Consider the following 20,489-nt stretch of genomic DNA (forward strand, 5'->3'; position numbering starts at 1 on the left):
AGCAAATGACATTCAGATTGAATCCCATTGCTTTTCATTTGCTCACCAAAGAACCTCTAACCACATTAATTATCTGAGGAAAACATTTCAATACAGGTTTTTTTTGTCAAAATATATTTATAAGTGGGCTATTTTGACTTGAGGAAAGTGAACTGTGAGGATAAATATCTGAAAAGGCTTTGGTGATTTGAGCATCTCCTTGACGACCGTTCACTTAGCGCATGATGAATTGCTAATAATCCTGTGGTTAATTAAAATAGCATTCCTAGTGTGGGCTAACCTTCGAGAATAAAGCATATCCTACAATCCTTTGATGAATAAAGAGTTTCACGGGTTCAAATGAACTATATATCATGAATGTTTTGATTAAACAAATATTCAGAGTATGTCAACCCACTGAGCAAAGCAGATGCTTTGGACTTTTTTTTTGTCAAAGTTTAGCAGACGTCACTTTCACTCTTGACAAGTTCAGATGCTTTGGTGATGGGGTAACTGAAATGATGTGTCAGGCTGGATATGTAAAGTACATGCTTGGATTATCACCAAAGTGACTCATAGTTAGACAGTTAGCTAGTGCAGGCACGGCTAGCTTTGGATTATCTGCTTGAGTTGAATCCACATATCAATTCCTGTGCCTGAACCAATCTGACTTTAATTAATAACTCTGATGAGGATGAAATTTAACTTTGGTGGTTGTACAGAATGGGTGGTAATGAAATGGCCTCCTATTTTGCACTCTGTGTGATATTTGCTTCTTCACTGACTTTCATTACAAACTTAATTAGCCAGGATATAAGCTCAATAGGCTGAGGGTTTGATGATGAATCACATAGCAGACACAATGGGCTGAATGGCCCACATTTTCTCCAATATCTTACAATATGCCAGCATGGTGAGAGTGAGAGACTGAGCACTGCTCAGAGGGAGTGAGCCAGTGTAGGGGTGAGTGAGAAACTGAGCCCAACACAGAGGGGAGTGAGCCTAGTATGGGGGAGTGTGAGAGACTGCGCCCATCTCACAGAGGGGAGTGAACCAGCATTGGGGAGAGTGAGTGAACAAGCCCAATGCGAAGGAAAGCGAGCCCAATAAGGGGAGATCAGGCCCAGCACAGCGGCAAGAGCAGTCAACGCGATACCGTTCGGTACCTGTGTTGCCATTGAATGCATGCAGAGGAGATCAAATCCTTGTGGGGAGTGCAAGCCAGCATTGCTAAGCACTTAAAGAAGGGCTTCAAAATTGAACTCTTAACTTTATACTGAGAAGGACTTTAATTCATAGAAAAGAATCCCTACATTGTGGAAACAGGCTATTTGGTCCAACAAGTCCACACAGACCCTCTGAACAATAACCTACACATTCCCCTACCCTATTACACTACATTTACCCCTGACTAATGCATCTAACCTACACATCCCTGAACACTATGGGCAATTTAGCATGGCCACTTCACCTAACCTGCACATCTTTGGATTGTGGGAGGAAACCCACACAGACACATGGAGAATGAGCAAACTCCACATAGACACCCGTGAGTGGAATCAAACCCAGGTCCCTGGCACTGTGGGGCAGCAGTGCTAACTACTGAGCCACCGTGCCGCCCATAGGTTGACAATAAAATCTAATTCTATTTCTAGTTCAAATTCTACAATATGCTATTGCCTATTATATGCTTCCACCTTAGTAAAACTGCATTTTACCACATAGTTTCCATTTTGAATTGTTGCATTCAAAGACATCAGGCTGTGGGTTTAGGTTCCATACCAGGACCTGGACAGAAAACTCTAAGCTGACACTAGATTAGATTATTTACAGTGTGGAAACAGGCCCTACGGCCCAACAAGTCCACACCAACCCGCCGAAGTGTAACCCACCCAGACTCATTCCCCTACATTTAACCCTTCACCTAACACTACAGGCAATTTACCACACCTGCACATTTTTGGACTGTGGGAGGAAACCGGAGAACCCAGAGGAAACCCACCCAGACACGGGGAGAATGTGCAAACTCCACACAGGCAGTTGCCTAAGGCAGGAATTGAACTCAGGTCTCTAGCACTGAGAGGCTGCAGTGCTAACCACTGTGCCACCGTGCTGCCCACTACTGAGAGTGCTGCATTGTCAGAGGTGGTGCCTTTGAATGAGTCATTAAATCACCACATTAACCGTTTGCTCAAGTATACATGAAAGATCCAAAGATAAACAACGGTGTTATTTCTGATTGTTCTGACCAACCATCATCTCTTAAATGCAGCTTTACTGGGGTCATTAGCTCATTGATGTTTCAAGAGGTTACTGTGTAAGAATTGGCTGCTGCAGTTCCTGCATTATGACAGTGACTATATGCCAAAAGCGCTTCATCAGTTGTAAAATATTTTGGGATTCACAATGGCCCTGTAAAGTGCGACATAAATGTTCACCTTCCTTTATTTGAGAAATTGAGTACTACTGACACGAGACACAATTTATCAATTTTTTTTAACCTTGTACTCAATCAGTGCAGTTTGTAAGAATACCAATTCAAAGGGACAGGACACCATTTATACTGCATAAGAGAGAGCCAATTGATTGGTAAGTGGATCTTGAATGGTAAAAGTATTGCCATGGAGAATGGGCTCAATACTGGCAGGCTTTATATACATGCTAAAACTAAATAGATTAGTTCTGATTATTTAAACTGATTGGACATTCTCTGTGAATTGGTATTCTTGTGAACTGTCCTGATGAGTGGAAAGCAAAAAGTTTCAACAAAGTATATCTTTCTTTAGCAATACTCAAGTTCTGTGCTACGTCTATAAATAGCCTATTGTTGATGAAATCTTCTAGCCTTGATAGCTCTTTTCCTGCTATTCACTACCTGACTCCTGACCTAGTATTCAGTGACTGTCTATAGTGTGATGTATGAAGCAGATTTTTTTCCATTTCAAAATGCAGCAAGAGCAAAATAATTCTTTCCAGCTCCTGTCAAAAACTTCAGACCTGACCCTGACTCGCTTCTATTTCAAAGCAACTTACTCAGGCAGAACACGATGCTCTCAGACTTTAGTGTCTTGTTTTGTTGCCCCCTCAGCTGAGCCTTGTGGTCCATCACCAAGGCAGCCTACCTCATCATCATCATCTGGAAATTTATTCACCTCTCCCTCTGCCTTACCATTATCACTGCCTGAATCTTAATCCATGAATGCATTCTGACTGGGATCAAAATCGCTACATCATAATCTCCTTATCTACTTTCCACTTTCCACTGTCCATCATTTGCAAATGACAGCTCATTCAGGGCTCCAGTCATCACATCTTGCTGTGCTCAATCCCACTTTGTCACGCTTGCCTTCGTTTACTGGCACACGTGCTTTCCTGGCCAGAATATTGATTTTTAAATCCTCATCCTTATTTATAAAGCATTTTACAGCACTGAGTACTCACTAAATTCTTTCTTTCACTATTCAGTGATTCAATGTGAACATCACTGGTAAAGCCAATGTTTTATTACTGATCTTGAACTGAACTTGGAAAGGATACCTTCAATCCACGTTTGAGTTTGCACTCGCCATTGCACGCTTACTTACTCAACTTGGATATAACAGTTGTAACTGTTAAAATGTGTGTGGATAATGGTTTAAATAGAAATGGCACCCAGCTAGGAATTTGAGAAAACTGACTTTTAAGAACAGAACTTCCTTCTTCACTGTTAATACCATCAATCCTAATTCTAAGGAGCTAATCCAGTTAAAAAAAATTATAAAAATCAAAGGGACTGTGAATGCAAAAAAATCAGAAACGAAACCAGAAATTGTTGGAAAAGATCAGCAGATCTTGAGAAATCAAAATAATGTTTTGGGTTGAGTGACTCTGATTTCTGTCCACAGATGCTGTCAGATTTGCTGAACTTTTCCAACAATTTCTGGTTTTGTTTCTGATTTCTTGCATTCACAGTCCCTTTGATTTTTATTTTTTTTTTGCTGGACTAGCTCCTTAGAATTAGGATTGATGGTATTAACAGTGAAGAAGGAAGTTCTGTTCTTAAAAGTCAGTTTTCTCAAATTCCTAGCTGGGTGCCATTTCTATTTAAACCTTTATCCACACACATTTTAACAGTTACAACTGTTATATCCAAGTTGAGTTTCTGTTTTGTATAAGATCCATAGTGTTGATCGTTTTCTCATAGGGAAAAAATATGACTTTAAATTTTACCCTTTTTACAGATCATTTTACAAAAGTTACTGATGAAAACATGTCATCAACCTATACCCAACAACTGCAGATTCAGGGAGTTATAAGTTCTGAAGAGATTCTGGAATGGTTGTAACATAAGGTAACAGAAGAATTCTTGTGATATTGCTGTACAGTCTTTCTTTCCTGGCTAGTTTGCGGAGTCGGAGCAAATCAAACAGCCTGCAAGTGTTAAACATGTAAAATAATAATGGAAAATGGTGGAATGCACAACAGTATCCTCTTAAACCTCTTCAAGCAACAACCACAATTTTAGTCTGTCTATTTATATGAGCCCAAATAAATCCCTAGTTCATGTCCACTCTGTATTTGCAATTAAATACAATTAAAAAAACAAATATCATGGGATTTATGAGGCATGCTGTTAGATTTTTTTTCTGATATCCAGTACTGAAACTTGCTGTTATGAGTGGTGAAGGCAGTGAGGAATCTTAAAACTTCACGAAACAAAGGATAATCATTCTATCTCCTTAAATAGCGAGGGTCAGGAATTGAGAGAATGTCATAGAAAGAACTGGATTTGAAATGTCAGGTGTAGATTAATGAGTAGAGGGAGGAAGAATTGGTTATAAAAGAAAAATTTGTAAACGTTAGGACTGAACATTTTTAAAGCCTGCTACAATCCAGGTTGGATAACTGTAAACGAAAGTAAGCAAATTTATTGATTGACACACGAGTGCAGAAATTATTTACAAAGATCTGTTTTTTTGAAGCTTATGTTTAATTATAAATCAAAACCAACCATATGAAAAACTAACCAAACTGTACTTCAAACAAAATGGTCAAAGTCAAAGGTATGTTTTATGCAACACCCAAGAAGCCAGCTCATTCTCAGCACAGATAGTGTATCATGCACAGCCTCAGCCTTTCCAAACCAATATCTGGTGTGTAGGATAACTCAATGTTCCACTCAATTGATTTGGCCCTCAGGTCCATTTACTACAACTAGGTGCTATCCAAGGTTCGCGATACAGGAAATACTGATGACACACATGTCTATGAACAGTGTTCTCTTTCTTTCAGGTAACGTCAGGTCCTGATGGTGTAGGTTTCGAGAGTTCCTTTTCAAGCATGCACCAATACTTGGTTCACAATCTGGTCTTCTGCTGTAGGTTCCCAGTTCGTTTGCATGCCTAATTTATTCATGTCATATTTCAGAATGAAATCCCTTTTAACTTATTCATGCATCATTGCTCCACGATCTTCTTTGCCTTCTTATTTCTAAACAGAAAACTGACTAATTTACAGGGCACTTTGCAATGTTTGCCACACGAGTCCTACATTTCTCTTTCTGTTTCTGTCTGCTTTCTCTCCTTGTCCGTATCTGTGTGTTGATCATCTTCACCCTCCAGCTCTCTGGGGCAGCACGGTGGCTCAGTGGTGCCTCACAGCACCAGCGACCCAAGATCGATTCAATCCTTGGGTGACTGTCTGTGTGGAGTTGGCATATTATTCCCGTGTCTGCATGGGTTTCCTCTGGGTGCTCCAATTTCGTCCCACAATCCAAAGATGTGCAAGTTAGATGGATTTGCCATGCTAAATTGCCCATAGTGTTCATAGTCAGGGGTAAATATAGAGCAATTGGGTAGGTCTGGGTGGGTGGATGAGTTACTCTTTGGAGGCTTGGTGTGGGCTTGCTGAGCCAAATGGCCTGTTTCCACACTGTAGGGATTCTATGATTAAGTTTTCTTTTATGCCTAGCCTAATGTCTTTTGCCTTAACTTCTTTCCTGTTGGTACTGTCTCCAGGTCAGTGGTAGCTGGGTCCAATGGGACAATATTACTTATTATCCAACAAAATTACAATTCATCCATTTACAATCAATGTAAGCACTTAAACACTGAAATTCTTTCTTTCCAACACTGTTGAAAAAAAGTCACAGCACTTATCATAATTGTGAAGTGTAACTCAGATAATGGCCATGAAACCATTGTCAATTGTCAGAAAAACCCATCTGGTTCACTAATGTTTGTTATTTATCTCAAGAGGGTTGGAATATAAAAGCATCATTGTGCTACTAAGACTTTATAAAGCTCTGGTTAGGCCCCATTTGGAATAGATTAGATTAGATTAGAGAACAGGCCCTTCGGCCCAACAAGTCCACACCGACCCGCCGAAGCGCAACCCACCCATACCCCAACCCCTACATTTACATTTACCCCTTAACTAACACTACGGGCAATTTAGCATGGCCAATTCACCTGACCTGCACATCTTTGGACTGTGGGAGGAAACCGGAGCACCTGGAGGAAACCCACGCAGACACGGGGAGAATGTGCAAACTCCACACAGTCAGTCGCCTGAGTCAGGAAATGAACCCGGGTCTCTGGCGCTGAGCGTGTCCAGCGGAGATTCACACGGATGATCCCTGGAATGGTAGGTCTAACATATGAGGAACGGCTGAGGATCCTGGGATTGTATTCATTGGAGTTTAGAAGATTAAGAGGAGATCTAATAGAAACTTACAAGATAATACATGGCTTGGAAAGGGTGGACACTAGGAAATTGTTTCCTTTAGGCGAGGAGACTAGGACCTATGGACACAACCTTAGAATTAGAGGGGGTAAATTCAGAACAGAAATGCGGAGACATTTCTTCAGCCAGAGAGTGGTGGGCCTGTGAAATTCATTGCCACGGAGTGCAGTGGAGGCCGGAACGCTAAATGTCTTCAAGGCAGAGATTGATAAATTCTTGATGTCACAAGGAATTAAGAACTACGGGGAGAATGCGGGTAAGTGGAGTTGAAATGCCCATCAGCCATGATTGAATGGCGGAGTGGACTCGATGGGCCGAATGGCCTTATTTCCACTCCTATGTCTTATGGTCTTATGGTCTTTCAGGAAGGAAACTGCCATCCTTACCTCATCTGGCCTATGTGTGAATCCAGATCCACAGCAATGTGGTTGACTCTCAACTGCTATCAATTAGGATTGAACAATAAATAATAGGCAATATCCAATAAGAGACATATCCTGTGAATGACTGTATTAAAACAAATCTCAAAGAACAATTTATCACTTGAAGGACTGAGACTCCCAACTTAAACTTCACATTCCAAGATTGGAAGTGTGCATTTTCACAGAAATGACCAGATTGTTAATTATAGGCTTTGATTTATTGTAGGAGAAAGTGAGGACTGCAGATGCTGGAGATCAGAGCTGAAAAATGCGTTGCTGGAAAAACGCAGCAGATCAGGCAGCATCCAAGGAGCAGGAGAATCGACGTTTCGGGCATTCCTGAAGAAGGGCTCATGCCCGAAACATCGATTCTCCTGCTCCTTGGATGCTGCCTGACCTGCTGTGCTTTTCCAGCAACATATTTGATTTATTGTAGTTAGTTTAATAATCAATTACTACTCTAATCCAGCATTCTTAAAATTAACACGTGAAAGATGAGACCCTGCTTGTACAAACACATGATGGCACTGGATAAATATGTAAGCATTGGCATTGATAAGAATGGGAGTGGATATTTTTGTAACATGTAAGATTTTGAAGGAGTTTGAGAGGGTAGATCCAGATGGGTTGTTTCCTTTGGCTAGGAATCCAGAACAAGAGGAACACAATCTCAGGATAAGATTAGATTCCCTACAGTGTGGAAACAGGCCCATTGGCCCAACCAGTTCACATCGACCCTCTGAAGAGTAACCCACCTAGACGCACTTCCCTCTGACTAACGCACCTAACACTATGGGCAATTTAGCATGGCTAATTTGCCTACCCTGCACATCTTAGAACTGTGGGAGGAAACCGGAGCACCTGGAGGAAACCCACACAGACACGAGGAGAATGTGCAAACTCTACACAGACAGTCGCCCGAGGCTGGAATCGAACCTGGGACCCTGGTGCTGTAAGGCAGCAGTGCTAACCACTGAGCCACCGTGCCACCCTCAATAAGGAAACAATCATTTAGGACTGAAATGAGTAGAAATTTCATCACTCAGTCGGTTATGAGTTATTGGAATTCTCTATCTGAGAGGGTTATGGACAATGTTTCCTCTAAATTATGCCACTACACATACACGTGTATCTCCTGGGAGATCCCAGCCATGGTAATCAGCATCCAGGTGCTGACCATGGCATTGGCTTCCAGTTCCAGAAGACACCGCCTCACTCAGACCTCAGAGCTCCGTGTAACTGGAAAGAAAATTAATGGGAATGCTGCTGGTGGATGCTTTATTGTTGAATATGTTGAAGTCTGAAGGAAGCAAAATTTTGATCTCTTAATGAATCAAAGGCTATGGAAAGCACATAGGAAGTAAAGTTATAGAATCATTGAACATTTACAGCACAGACAGGGTCTAGTCTTCCATTATTCCGATCTAGTGGTACTTCTCCCATATTTGGAATTAAAACCAGTAATCCCTTAATGCCTTGATTCTGCGATCTGAGTTGTGCTATAAATATTGCACACAATGTTAACTCCCTGCTATTTTTCAAGCAGGTTCTGATTGATCAAGCTCTTATAAAAGTAATCCTAGACCTACTCACATGACAGAATAGCACCCTCCATGCACTGAAGCCAATAACCCTTTGGAGGTGGCTTTACCTCAACAGGCCAGAGGGTGATCAAAGTCTTCCACCTGAGTCAGCTTCCTGGTTTTGAAGTCTTCAGGGCAGTCCCTCTGTATTGGTCAGCAAGGGCAAGCTTTCTTGCGGTCCTAAATGTGTCCTAACCACACTCACCTCTCCTAATGGGGCTGCTCCTGACCTCTAGCCTTGTGGATCTTCCCCGTGTCTTTAATAGGATGGTTCGCATGGAGGTGACCAATTAAGAGAGAGACTTTCTCGATAAACAAGAGGGTGAAAGGTTATCATGTGTGTTTATATTGGGGGTTGAGTGGGGTGGGGAGGGGATGAGGGGATTAGTGTGAAGTAATCAGATTAACCCTGATCTTACTGAATGGCACAGCAAACACGAGGGCCTGAGTGACCTACTCTTGCCCCTAATTTGTACACTTGTATGTCCACCCTTGAAGATGGTGCTACCAATTTCATTGTCTTGACCCAGAAGAGAGGAAATCGAAGCTCCTTGGGAAAATTCAGCCTATGTCTTGCTGACACATTGCATTTCCAGCATTTACCAGTCTTTATTTCCAGTTCCTGGCTGACCTGTCATGCATTTCTAACATTTTTTTGCTTTTAAGTCATTATTGGAAGAAGTTTCTGATGTGTTAGAACATCATCTCGTTCCAACCCCCAAAAAAAGAGACTGAAGGAGGTGGTATTGACAGTGAGACTGCTGTAATACGAATATTCTTTTTCAGAAAGTGTGGGAGGTGTGTCATTTATGTGAGCAATGTGGGGACACTTTAACTCTAGAGAAGGAGTGGAAAAGGCTCCATTTAAGCAAACATTGAAAATCTCTTAAGAACACATTCAAACTATCTTGAAGAACAAAGTTTGTGGTTCATTTATTCTTAATAATACACTAATAGGGTGCTGTGATGAAAGATGTCTAATTTTTAAATATTATCATTTTTGGAAAGTGAATGTTGCCATTAGTTAAATGTATGTGGCTCATTTCTTTGGAGGTTTTCTTTAAAATAAAGTCAAGGTCAGAGTCCTTGCAAAACAGTGACCCCACTCCAGCATTGTTCAGAAAACAAGTGGCTACAGATCCCATGGAAAATTGTTTATACTATGGAGGTTTACAACGGGTGGGGGGTCCAGTAAAATATATTCAGTTATTTTCAGTTAAGAATAATCAAGAATTATTTTTCATTTAGAAAATCCTTTGACTGAACATTTTTCGGGAAGTTTGAACAGACTTACCTAGACCCAGAAGCAAGTTTCGTTTGTTTCCTTACAGAAGGTCACCACTGTTCAGGGAACACCGCAGCAGGAAAGATTTATTTGTGCAACTTACAAAACTGCATTTTTAGAGACTGAGAACGCTTTAGCTCACAGGTTCGCAAGTACTCTGTTGAGATGTCTTTCGGAAGGAAACTGAAGAGGATCAGTTTTGGAGAACATTACGATTTCATATAGAGGAGTAATGTGAATCTCCACCAATAGATAGTCTTGGGATAAAGGTTAGAAAATTCATCTTGCTGCGTTTTATGATTTTTCTAAACTGTCTTCTATATACAGATATTTTCGTTGTTTTTTGTTTTACTAAATGGTCTACTTCTGCTCTTACACCTTATGGTTTTATAGTATTAATAACCTTATCTAAAGTATCTCTTTCAATTGCATATCAAATTTCCATGTGAACCTAATTGGCTACTCAGTGCATGCCTCACTTGGGTGTAGCCTCCGAACAGTGTATGCTATACTGATAATCTGATTTAGCAAATTCATGTCTCATACAGAGCCCCTGATAATTCACTATCAAGTTCAGCTTCCTGCAACAGTAATTAACAACAGTTGAACTGATTACTCTCAGCTAATTGACTGACAGATAACTGCTTCTACCAGGCAGTTTCCCATTTGAGAAGGTGATCTAACTTATTTAAAATTCATTCCTTCTCTATCCGATGTTCAGTTGTGTGTGCCTGATATCTGCTTTTTGTTTTGAGTGTGTTAAGTTAAGCCCTGGTTTGGTGACTGTTATGAGAAAAAAGCTAAACTGCGTCTGTTATCATGATAGGACATGTACCTTTCAGACACTGTGAATAATGATATTCCTATGCACATAAAAACTGGTGCATCATCTCTGCACAATTCTGTGGCAAAAATGAAACATAGACGTCTCCTGCTAAGAATAAAACTGCATTGAGGCAGGTGACTAGGTAGTTGGTGATTGCTCTAAAAGTGCCTAGAATTCATTAAAAGTAACACTTAATAAACCAATTATAGCCATGTCAGTGGAGTAAAATGCTTTAACGTGGGGAGAGTGTGGTGACTCTTCTCTGCGGTTTGAGTATCTGTAAGGTTGTTGCTAGGATACATGTGGCGAAATGATCATATGGGAATCAATAAGCAGAATCTGGAAATTGAAAAAAAAGATTGGTTATCAGGCACAAGCATAGAATTACTTTGACATAAGTTAGATCACCCTCTCAAATGATAAACTGCCTGGTGGCAGCACCTATCTGTCAATCAGCTGAGAGTAATCAGTTCAACTGCTGTTTATTACTAGTACCTAGCAACATGGTGTCCAATGACACAGGAAAACAGAGATAGAAATAACAAGAAAGCCAATTAGTTAGTGTGTGTCTGTGGATACTGGAGAATGGAGGCTGAAGTGCTCAGCTACCCTCCACTGAGGTTTGAGTATCTGTAAGATTTGTAAAAATTCATTCATAGGATATAGGCATCACTGACTAGGCCAGCATTTATCGTCTATCCGTAATTGTCCAGAGGGCAATTAAGAGTCAGCCACATTGATGTGGTTCTGGATTCACATGTAGGCCAGTCCAGGTACAGATGACAATTTCCCTCTTTAAAGGACATTAGTGAATTAGATAGGTTTTTCCAACAATCAACATAGTTTCATGATTATCATTAATTCCAGATATTTATTGAATTCAAATTCCATCATCTGCCATGGTGGGATTTGAACCAGGTTCCCACAACATTACTTGGATCTTTGGATTGATAGCCCAGTGATAATACCAATATCATTGCTTCCCTGAAGGTTGTTGCTGGGATATCAGTGTGGGAATCTTCCTTTGTGTTGTTTGCAATGTGAATGTTTTTAATGGTTCTTGTATAGTGTAATGCAGTCTGTGTTTTCTTTTCTGTAATGAACGTCTGTCAATTTGTTAAAAATATATTGGCAGCATTTTGTGAATATGACTAATCTCCATGATAAACAAATAAAAAGGACTTACAGTTTACCAAGCCAGGTCTCACTCCAGAATCTGACTTGTCCTGTATTACCAGGGAATGTATTTTATTACGAATATCAATTGCATCTCTGTCACTATTTATAATTCATAAGAATAGGCTCTATTTCTACAAAGACTGATAGTACGAACCTTTTGTCAATCTCCCACAAGACCCAATTTTATTCTCCTCCCAAGTGCTCAAGACATCATCACAGTGAGTGGTGCATATACAATTCATCAAGTATTAGCCCAGACCCACATACAAACATGTTCCACAGATTTTTTTGATAACTATTGTTGTTATACATTTGTTTCCTTAACTGTCTTACTAGTACCCCATCTCCTTTCAAATCTTTGACATTACACATTCAAGCCAATTGGAGATTCCTATTCTCCTTGTTCTCTTCATGTTTTCTTCTGCCTTGGAAGAATGATAGCTATTGGGTAGAAGCTAGTTTTACATTGCTGATGGTCTCAGGTCAAAGGCTCTCTTCTCTTATATTTCTTTTGTCGAAGATATCATCCCAGCTGAAGCCCAATGCTTTTTTTCTTTATGTTTTCTTGAATCATGAGACAATAATTTCTCTCTTCTTAGGGGTGCCATCCGTGGATTGAATGGACCACTTCTTCAATTGATGTCTGTAGATTTTTATTCGCAATCTTCCTGTAGACCTATACTGAAGTAAGTTGATTTTATTTTTTCTCTAAATTGCTGGTTAGTTTGTACATTTTTTGTTTTCCCTTAGTATTTGAATTATTGATCAAATCAGTTTTTTTCACTTCCTTAAATGTGTTTTCCAAAGATTCTTTCTTTCCTGATGGTATGTTTGTTGAAGATCACTTTTTGTAGAATAGTTAGGTCAGAACTCATCCTTTTCTCTGTTGTTTCTGACCTCTGTTTCACATTCTGTGTGAATGATTTTGTCCAGAGTTAGGTCTTCTTCAGACAATAATAAATCTGACAAAGATGCTTCAATAGTGTACTTGCGTTGAATGTATGATTTGGATTTGTCATTGTTCACTGTGCTGTTCACAGCTTGACTCAATTCAGTTACAAATGTATCAGTTGGTGTCAAGACAAAAATATATTCAGAACCACCATAACCCTATCCCGACCCTCTGCTTGATTTGTTTCTTAAAGTTTGTTAATATTTGCAATTTGAACTTCCTTAGCAGTTGAAAATGTTACCTTAATACCAGTCTGGAAGTAATGTTCCATCTCTTTGCTGGTTTGAAACAAATTTCTTGTTATGAAGTAATTAAGCTCAGGGGATTCTGCTTGAGGTTTAAGTTCTCCCACGAGCTGACTTGGCTCTGAAACATCTTCCACCAGCAGGGCCTGGTCCTTTTGTTGTTTATCCCATTCCAGTTTCTAAATGAGAATGAGGTCAATATTACTCTGTCTGGATGCAAAACCTACACAGGGAATTTCCAGGATTTAATAAGAACTAATTTGAAGAGTCATAGAGATGTACAGCACAGACATACACCCTTGGGTCCAACTCATCCATGCCAACCAGATATCCTAAATTAATCTGGTCCCATTTGCCAGTATTTGGCTCATTTCCCTCCAAACCCTTCCTATTCATATACCCATCCAGATGCCTTTTAAATGTGGTAATTGTACCAGCCTCCATCACTTCCTCTGGTAGCTTATTCCATACACGCACCATCCTCTGCATGAAAATCCCCTACACTGGGGAAAAGATCTTGACTATTAACCTTATTCATGCCCCTCATGATTTTATAAACCTCTATAAGGTCACCCGTCAGCCTCCGACACTCCAGAGAAAACATCACCAATCTATTCAGCCTCTCCCTACAGCTTACACCCTCCAAACCTGGCAACACCCTTTTAAGTCTTTCCTGAACCATTTAACACTATCTTTCCTACAACTTACCTTTAGCTATTAAAAGCGATGCCCCATGTGGTCGAACATCTGTTGTTAAGAAATAATGTTTTGTCAACTAAATTTTGCTACCTGATAGCACTTGACCCTGTGTCAGACCTAAAATTCATGAGATGCAGATTAACACTAATATCTACCAACCAGGATGTCTGGTCATCTATTTCCCCTGGGAAAACTTTGAATCTTCTACCGCATTAACACCTTTGTGTAATAATCTCTTTTGCCTTTCTGGAGCTGTGTCTCAGACTTATGAAACAAAATACTGCAGATGTTGGAAATCTGATACAAACGCAGAGAATGCTAGAGAAATTCTGGCAGCATTTGTGTGGAGTTCTCCAGCATTTTCTGGACTTGTTTCAAATTCTCAATCCTGATGGACTGCAAATTGGCTTATTACATATTACTTAACAATTACACCTTATTCATTACACCTAAGGTATACAATGGTCTTTTGTGAGACACCATGCTCAATTGAAGATTTAGCTTGTAACACAGTGCCTGAAACATTCTCACACGGCATTGTCACAGAAATTTAACAACTCTCTATTAACTCTAGGTCTAGCAATTGTTTTTGACTCTTGTATACACTCTGGATATGCCTTTAAGCCAAAGTGTATCAGCATGGTAAACCTGGACATTGCTTTTGTTGATATCTATTTCTAACTCCACATCTAAAACAGTAACTTCTAGCATCAAAAGATTGAAAGATGTTTTGCCTTGGTCTACCGTGTGATGTTTTGGCGTATCTTTATCTGAGAAAATTGACAAGGTTTGATGAGCTTCTTGAGCAAGGTTGACATTCAGTTCCCATCATCCTCTTGCACTGTCTCAGCTTCTACCATCACCTGATTGGTTCTTCTCATTGTGAGGTCCTTTTTCAATTGTTACACATTGTAAAGAGATGTATGAGAAATTCTGACAGCAATTCTGTCTTGAATTAGTTCTGGTTGTAAATCCCCAGAAACACAAAATTCTGACGATGTGAAATGCTCATTAGTAAAGCTGTCAACAGGTTCCCAAGGAGTTGCATTCCACTACTACATGTTGCTCTTTCCATTATACAATGGGTAATTGATGCAAAGTAACTGTCAAATGCTCTTACGATATTATGAAAGGGTATCCGTCTCTCGTCATACATTTTCGTTTTGAAAACATAATCTGTGATTGGATTTGCAAAGCGAAGAACTGTGTTAATTTGTTGTTCTCTGGATTAGAAACATAGACAATTAACAACACAGAAACTGGGAGTAGGGGGAGGCCATTTAGCCATTACCATCTGCTCCCCCAAATTGATATCATTCCAGCTGAGCCTCAATCTCAATGCCCCTTTTCCCAATATCTCTCCATGTCCCTTTATATCCTTAAAATCCATCTCCTTCTTGAATATCTTCAGTGACTTGGCCTCCACAGCCTTCTGCAGTAGAGAATTCCACAGGTTCACTACTTTTGAGTGAAGAACTTCTGTTTCATCTCAGACCTAAATGATGCATCCTATATCCTGAGACCTTGATCTGTAGTTCCAGATTCCACTGCCAGGGAAAGTACCCTCCCTGCATGTAATCTGTGCAACCCTGTTAGAATTTGATATATTTCAATCAGACCTCCTCTAAGCATTCTAAACTCTGGCGAGTATGGCTTCAGTTGAACCAATCTCTCCTGATAGAACAGTCCTGTCCTCTGATTTCAGCCTATTGAAGCCCGAATATGCCCTCTCTGTGGGAGGTATATCCTCTCTTAGGTGGGGAGACTAAAACAGCACAAAATACTCCAGGTGCATTCTCACCAAGGACCTCTATAACTGCAGCGAAATATCCCTATTTCTGAACTCAAATCGTCCTACAATGAAGACCAATACACCGTTTGTTTTCCTACTTGCCTGCTGTACTTGTGTCCCTACTTTCAATGATGAGTGTTTCAGGACACCCAAATCCCTTTGTCCACCTACACTTTGCAAAATATCAACATTTAAATATTAATCTTCCTTTCTACTTTTCACACCGAAGTGTACAACTTCACACTGGACATGTTTTACTACCACATATTTGCCTATTCACTCAACGTATCTCAATCACCTTGAAGCCTCCCTCATCATCCTCACAACTCATTCCTGCACAGTCCTATGCTATCAGCAAATTTGAAAATGTTGCATTAGGTTCCCTCATCCAAGTTATTTATATATCGTGATTAGTCGGGGCCCAAATACAGATGCTGCCTGCCATTCAGAAAGAGACCTGTTAATTCCCCCTCACTGTTTCCTATTGGTCTAACAATACTTGGTGCATGCCAATCTGTTATCAAGTAACCCATGTGCTTTAACTTTGACCTCTTCTAAGATACCTTTTCAAAAACCTTCCAAAATATAACTGGTTCCCCTGACCTATTCTACGTATTACATTCCCAAAAAACTCCAATAGATTAGCTAAGAATGATTGGCTTTTCACAATCTCATGCCTTTCTTTTCAGTTTTGCTAATGCTTTCCAAATATCCAATCGTCACTTCTTTTTTCAGTAGACTTGAGTGTTTTCCCTACTGCTGGTTTTTAAGCTAACTGGTATTTTCTCTCCCTCCCTTTTTGAATAACGGGTTTACATTTGTCTTTACCCTCCCCCCCTACCCTTCAACCTGTAGGAACTGTTCTGGGTTTTTGAATTTTGGAAGGAAATCAGAAATACATCCAATATTTCCAAAACCCCTTTCTTTTCTGGGATGCAGATTGTCAGGCCCTAAGGATTTGTCAGCCTTTAACGACAATAATTTCCGTAGTACCATTATTTTAAGAACATGGATTTCCTTCTCTTCTGCCCTCCCACTAGACCCTTGATTCCCTGATATTTTAAGGAGGTTATTTGTGTTTTCTTTTCTGAAGATAGAACCAAAGTACTTGTTAATTTCCTCTGCCATTTCTTTGTTCGCCATTACAATTTTCCTGGCTTCTGACTGGAAGAGATCTACATTTGGCTTTGTTAATCTTTTGCTCTTTAAGAATTTATATAAGCTTTTATTGTCAGTTTCCATATTCCCTGTAGTTTCACTTCCACCTCTGTTTCCCCCTTCTTGATCCACCCTTTTGTCCTCTTTTGCTAAATGCTAATATGTTCCCAATTCTCAGCATACCGGCTTTTTTCTGGCAATTTTATATATCTCTTCTTTATATCTAATATCATCCCGAATTTCCTTTATAAGCCATGGTTAAGTTGCCTTTCCTCTTTTATTATTTTGTCAGACACGTATGATTGATTATTGTAATTCATGGGCATGTTGTTTAAAATGAATTAATGCCTATCCATCATCAACCCACTTACTAAGGTTCCCCAATCTATCCTTGCTAATGTGTGCCTCATATCCTCAGAGTTCCCTTATTTAGGTTCAAGACCCTGGTTTGGATTGACTACTTCACTCTCCATTTTAATGTAGAATTCTATCATCTTACAGTCGCTCTTCTATATGGGACGTCTCACACAACATGAGTGTTAATCCTTTGTCATTCTGGAACAACCAGTTCTCTGGTTAATTAGAGTCATCGGGTCACAGAGGTGTACAGCATGGAAACAGACCCTTCGGTCCAACCTGTCCATGTGGACCAGATATCCCAACCCAATCTAGTCTCACCTGCCAGAACCCAGCCCATATCCCTCCAAACCCTTCCTATTCATATACCCATCCAAATGCCTCTTAAATGTTGCAATTGTACCAGCCTCCACCACTGGCAGTTCATTCCATACATGAATGTGTGAAAAGATTGCCCCTTAGGTCTCTTTTATATCTTTCCCCTCTCACCCTAAACCTATACCCTCTAGTTCTGGACTCCCCCACCCCGGAAACGATTTTGCCTATTTACCCCAGCCATGCCCCTCATAATTTTGTAAACCTCTATAAGGTCACCCCTCAGCCTCCGACGCTCCAGGGAAAACAGCCCCAGCTTGTTCAACCTCTCCCTATAGCTCAGATCCTCCAACCCTGGCAACATCTTTTCTGAACCCTTTCAAGTTTCACAACATCTTTCCAATAGGAAGGACACCAGAATTGCACGCAATATTCCAACAGTGGCCTAACCAATGTCCTGTTCAGCTGCAACATGACCTCCCAACTCCTGTACTCAAGACTCTGACCAATAAAGGAAAGCATACCAAACGCCTTCTTCACTATCCTATCTACCTGTGACTCCACTTTCAAGGAACTATGAACCTGCACTCCTAGGTCTCTTTGTTCAGCAACACTCCCTTGGACCTTACCATTAAGTGTATAAGTCCTGCTGAGATTTTCTTTCAGAAAATGCAGCATCTATCCTATCTACCAAAAGCCTTAACATGTGCATTCTAAGAAGTGCACCACCATAATACAATTGTGAGTTTGTTTTGTCCAACGTACATGTAAATTAAAGTCACCCAGATTACAGTTGTACTCTTATTGCACGCACCTCTGATTTCTTGTTTAATGCTTCCGTATTTCCTCTATGGTTTTCGGGTCCATGGACAAACCCTAATGATGATTTGTGCCCTTTTGTGTTTCTTATCTCCACCCAAACAGATTTTGAGTCAATATTCTTCCTCCCATTAAATTTTACACATTTACTAACAGTGCTACTTTCCTTTCATGGCTATCCTTCTAAAATAATGTTCAGTTCCTGTCCTTGGTCATCCTGCAGCCATGTCATTGTCATCACTACTATATCAAAACTGTTTATGTCCATTTTCAGTATTAAGTCATCTACCTTATTGTAAATAATCCACACATTAAGGCACAAAGCCTTTAGAACTAAACTTTAAACCTTCTCACCTTAGCTTTATTTTGCACTAGGGCCTTATTTGTTTGCCACTCTTGTTTCTTTTCTACCTTCCAGTTTTGCTTCTTTCCTTTATGTCTTTTGTTTCTGCCTCCTTCGTCCCTGATTCAGTAATCCATACCTCTGCCACTCTATTGTAGACCCTTCCAAACAGCAATGGTCCCTCACCCTCTCTCCTGCACCAGTTGGGAAGGCAATATACCATCCTGGCATCTCTTTTGCATCCATTCTCCTTACTACAGAATCCCCTATCACTATGGACCTGTCATTCTATTTCCTCCTCTCGTCACAAATGGTTCACTAATGTCCTTTCTGGAAGCAAACTGCCATCATTACCTACATGTGACTGCAGATTCACAGCTATGTGGCTGACCCCTAACTGCCGTCTGGGCAATTAGGGATAGGTAATAAATGCTGACCTACGGAGTGATGCCTTCATACCATAAATGAATAAAAAAAACACTTCTCCCCCAGAGACGTTCATGGCGTCATGGTCTTGGCTTCTGCTGCTATCCCCTGAATCAGTCGCCTAAGAGGGTGATGGCAGCAGCTTCAATACAAATGGGAAAAAGTGAAGTTAATAAACATTTGAATGGCAAAATGTTGCAATGAGCAGGCATGAGGATTTGATTGGTTAGCTCTTTCAGAAAACCGGCACTGGTACAATCATCCATGTTATTTGCTTCTTTGTCATATCATGTAGTGAATTGGCAAACAATTATCCCATATTTACTACATTTTAGATTCTAGTTTTCATATTTACAGGCTATACAGTAATATTTTTCTTAAGAACTTTAATTCCTGTCATTTCCGAACTGCTTCCCTCTAATTTTGTTGACCTTTAGTGAATAAAAATTAATTAAACCTCCATATAATTACAGTGTAAGGTGACATGTTCTCCAATTATACTCTTTTCCCATCCAATAATTTAGCACTTAACATGAAGCATTTTAAAATATTTTGCTTAAATGGTTCTGTAAAAATAGAATCCAGTTGCAGAATATTGGACCATTTCAAATGTGCTCAAATTCAGCAGTAGGAACATAAACCGGAGTTAGCTTGGAGCCTCCATTTCAATCCCAGATTGATAAAATGTTGCCTGCTTCAACCTAATGGTCTTATCTTATGTGACACATTGCAGACCATTCAGTCCTTTATGTCTCCTCTACACCATTTGTATACGATCTTGGCTTATCTTCTACCTTCAGCGTCTACCCTCTTGAGTTGTGTAATAATTGTGGCTCAGTGGTTAGCACTGCTGCCTCACAGCACCAGGGACCCGGGTTTGATTCATGGCTTGGGAGACTGTGCAAACTCCACACAGACATTCTTCCCATGTCAGCACGGGTTTCTTCCGGGTGCTCCGGTTTCCTCCCACAGTCCAAAAGATGTTCAGGTCAGGTGAATTGGCCATGCTAAATTACCCATAGTGTGAGGGGTATTAGTCAGGGGCACATGTGAGGAGATGGGCCTGGGTGGGTTATTCTTCTGAGGACTTGTTGGGCTCTCAGTTGTCTGTAGTTGTGGGGGCAGTGGGTACCCCCTGGTTCTCACTGGGTGGAGGGTGGACTTTGGGAGTCCGTTGTTTCCTGGTTGGGAGGAAATGCCCTCCTCTTTATCTACAGCGCTCTGTCTCTTCTTCTGGTGGTGATGACATTCTTTGCGCCCGTCTTCCCCATCCGAAGAGCTGGCCATCCCTCCCTCGTGCAGCTGTCTTTTCCCCCTTTGCTGGGAGGCTTTGGGGGCCTGGCCGGATTTTTTCTTCCTGTTTTTAACAGGTATCCACTCCTCTGC

At 40.4% G+C, this 20,489-nt stretch overlaps 1 long non-coding RNA gene across 1 annotated transcript in view; it reads right to left on the reverse strand.

Moving 5' to 3' along the window:
• Nucleotides 1-10,708: 10,708 nt before the first annotated feature.
• Nucleotides 10,709-20,489, reverse strand: part of LOC122557645 — a 191,613-nt gene continuing 181,832 nt past the window's right edge. The window contains exon 6 of the long non-coding RNA XR_006313888.1: nt 10,709-11,157. This is a non-coding gene — a long non-coding RNA (uncharacterized LOC122557645). The remainder of the gene's footprint in view (nt 11,158-20,489) is intronic.

Source organism: Chiloscyllium plagiosum, chromosome 16 (genome assembly GCF_004010195.1).
Source record: "Chiloscyllium plagiosum isolate BGI_BamShark_2017 chromosome 16, ASM401019v2, whole genome shotgun sequence".
In the NCBI taxonomy this organism is placed as follows: Eukaryota; Metazoa; Chordata; class Chondrichthyes; order Orectolobiformes; family Hemiscylliidae; genus Chiloscyllium; species Chiloscyllium plagiosum.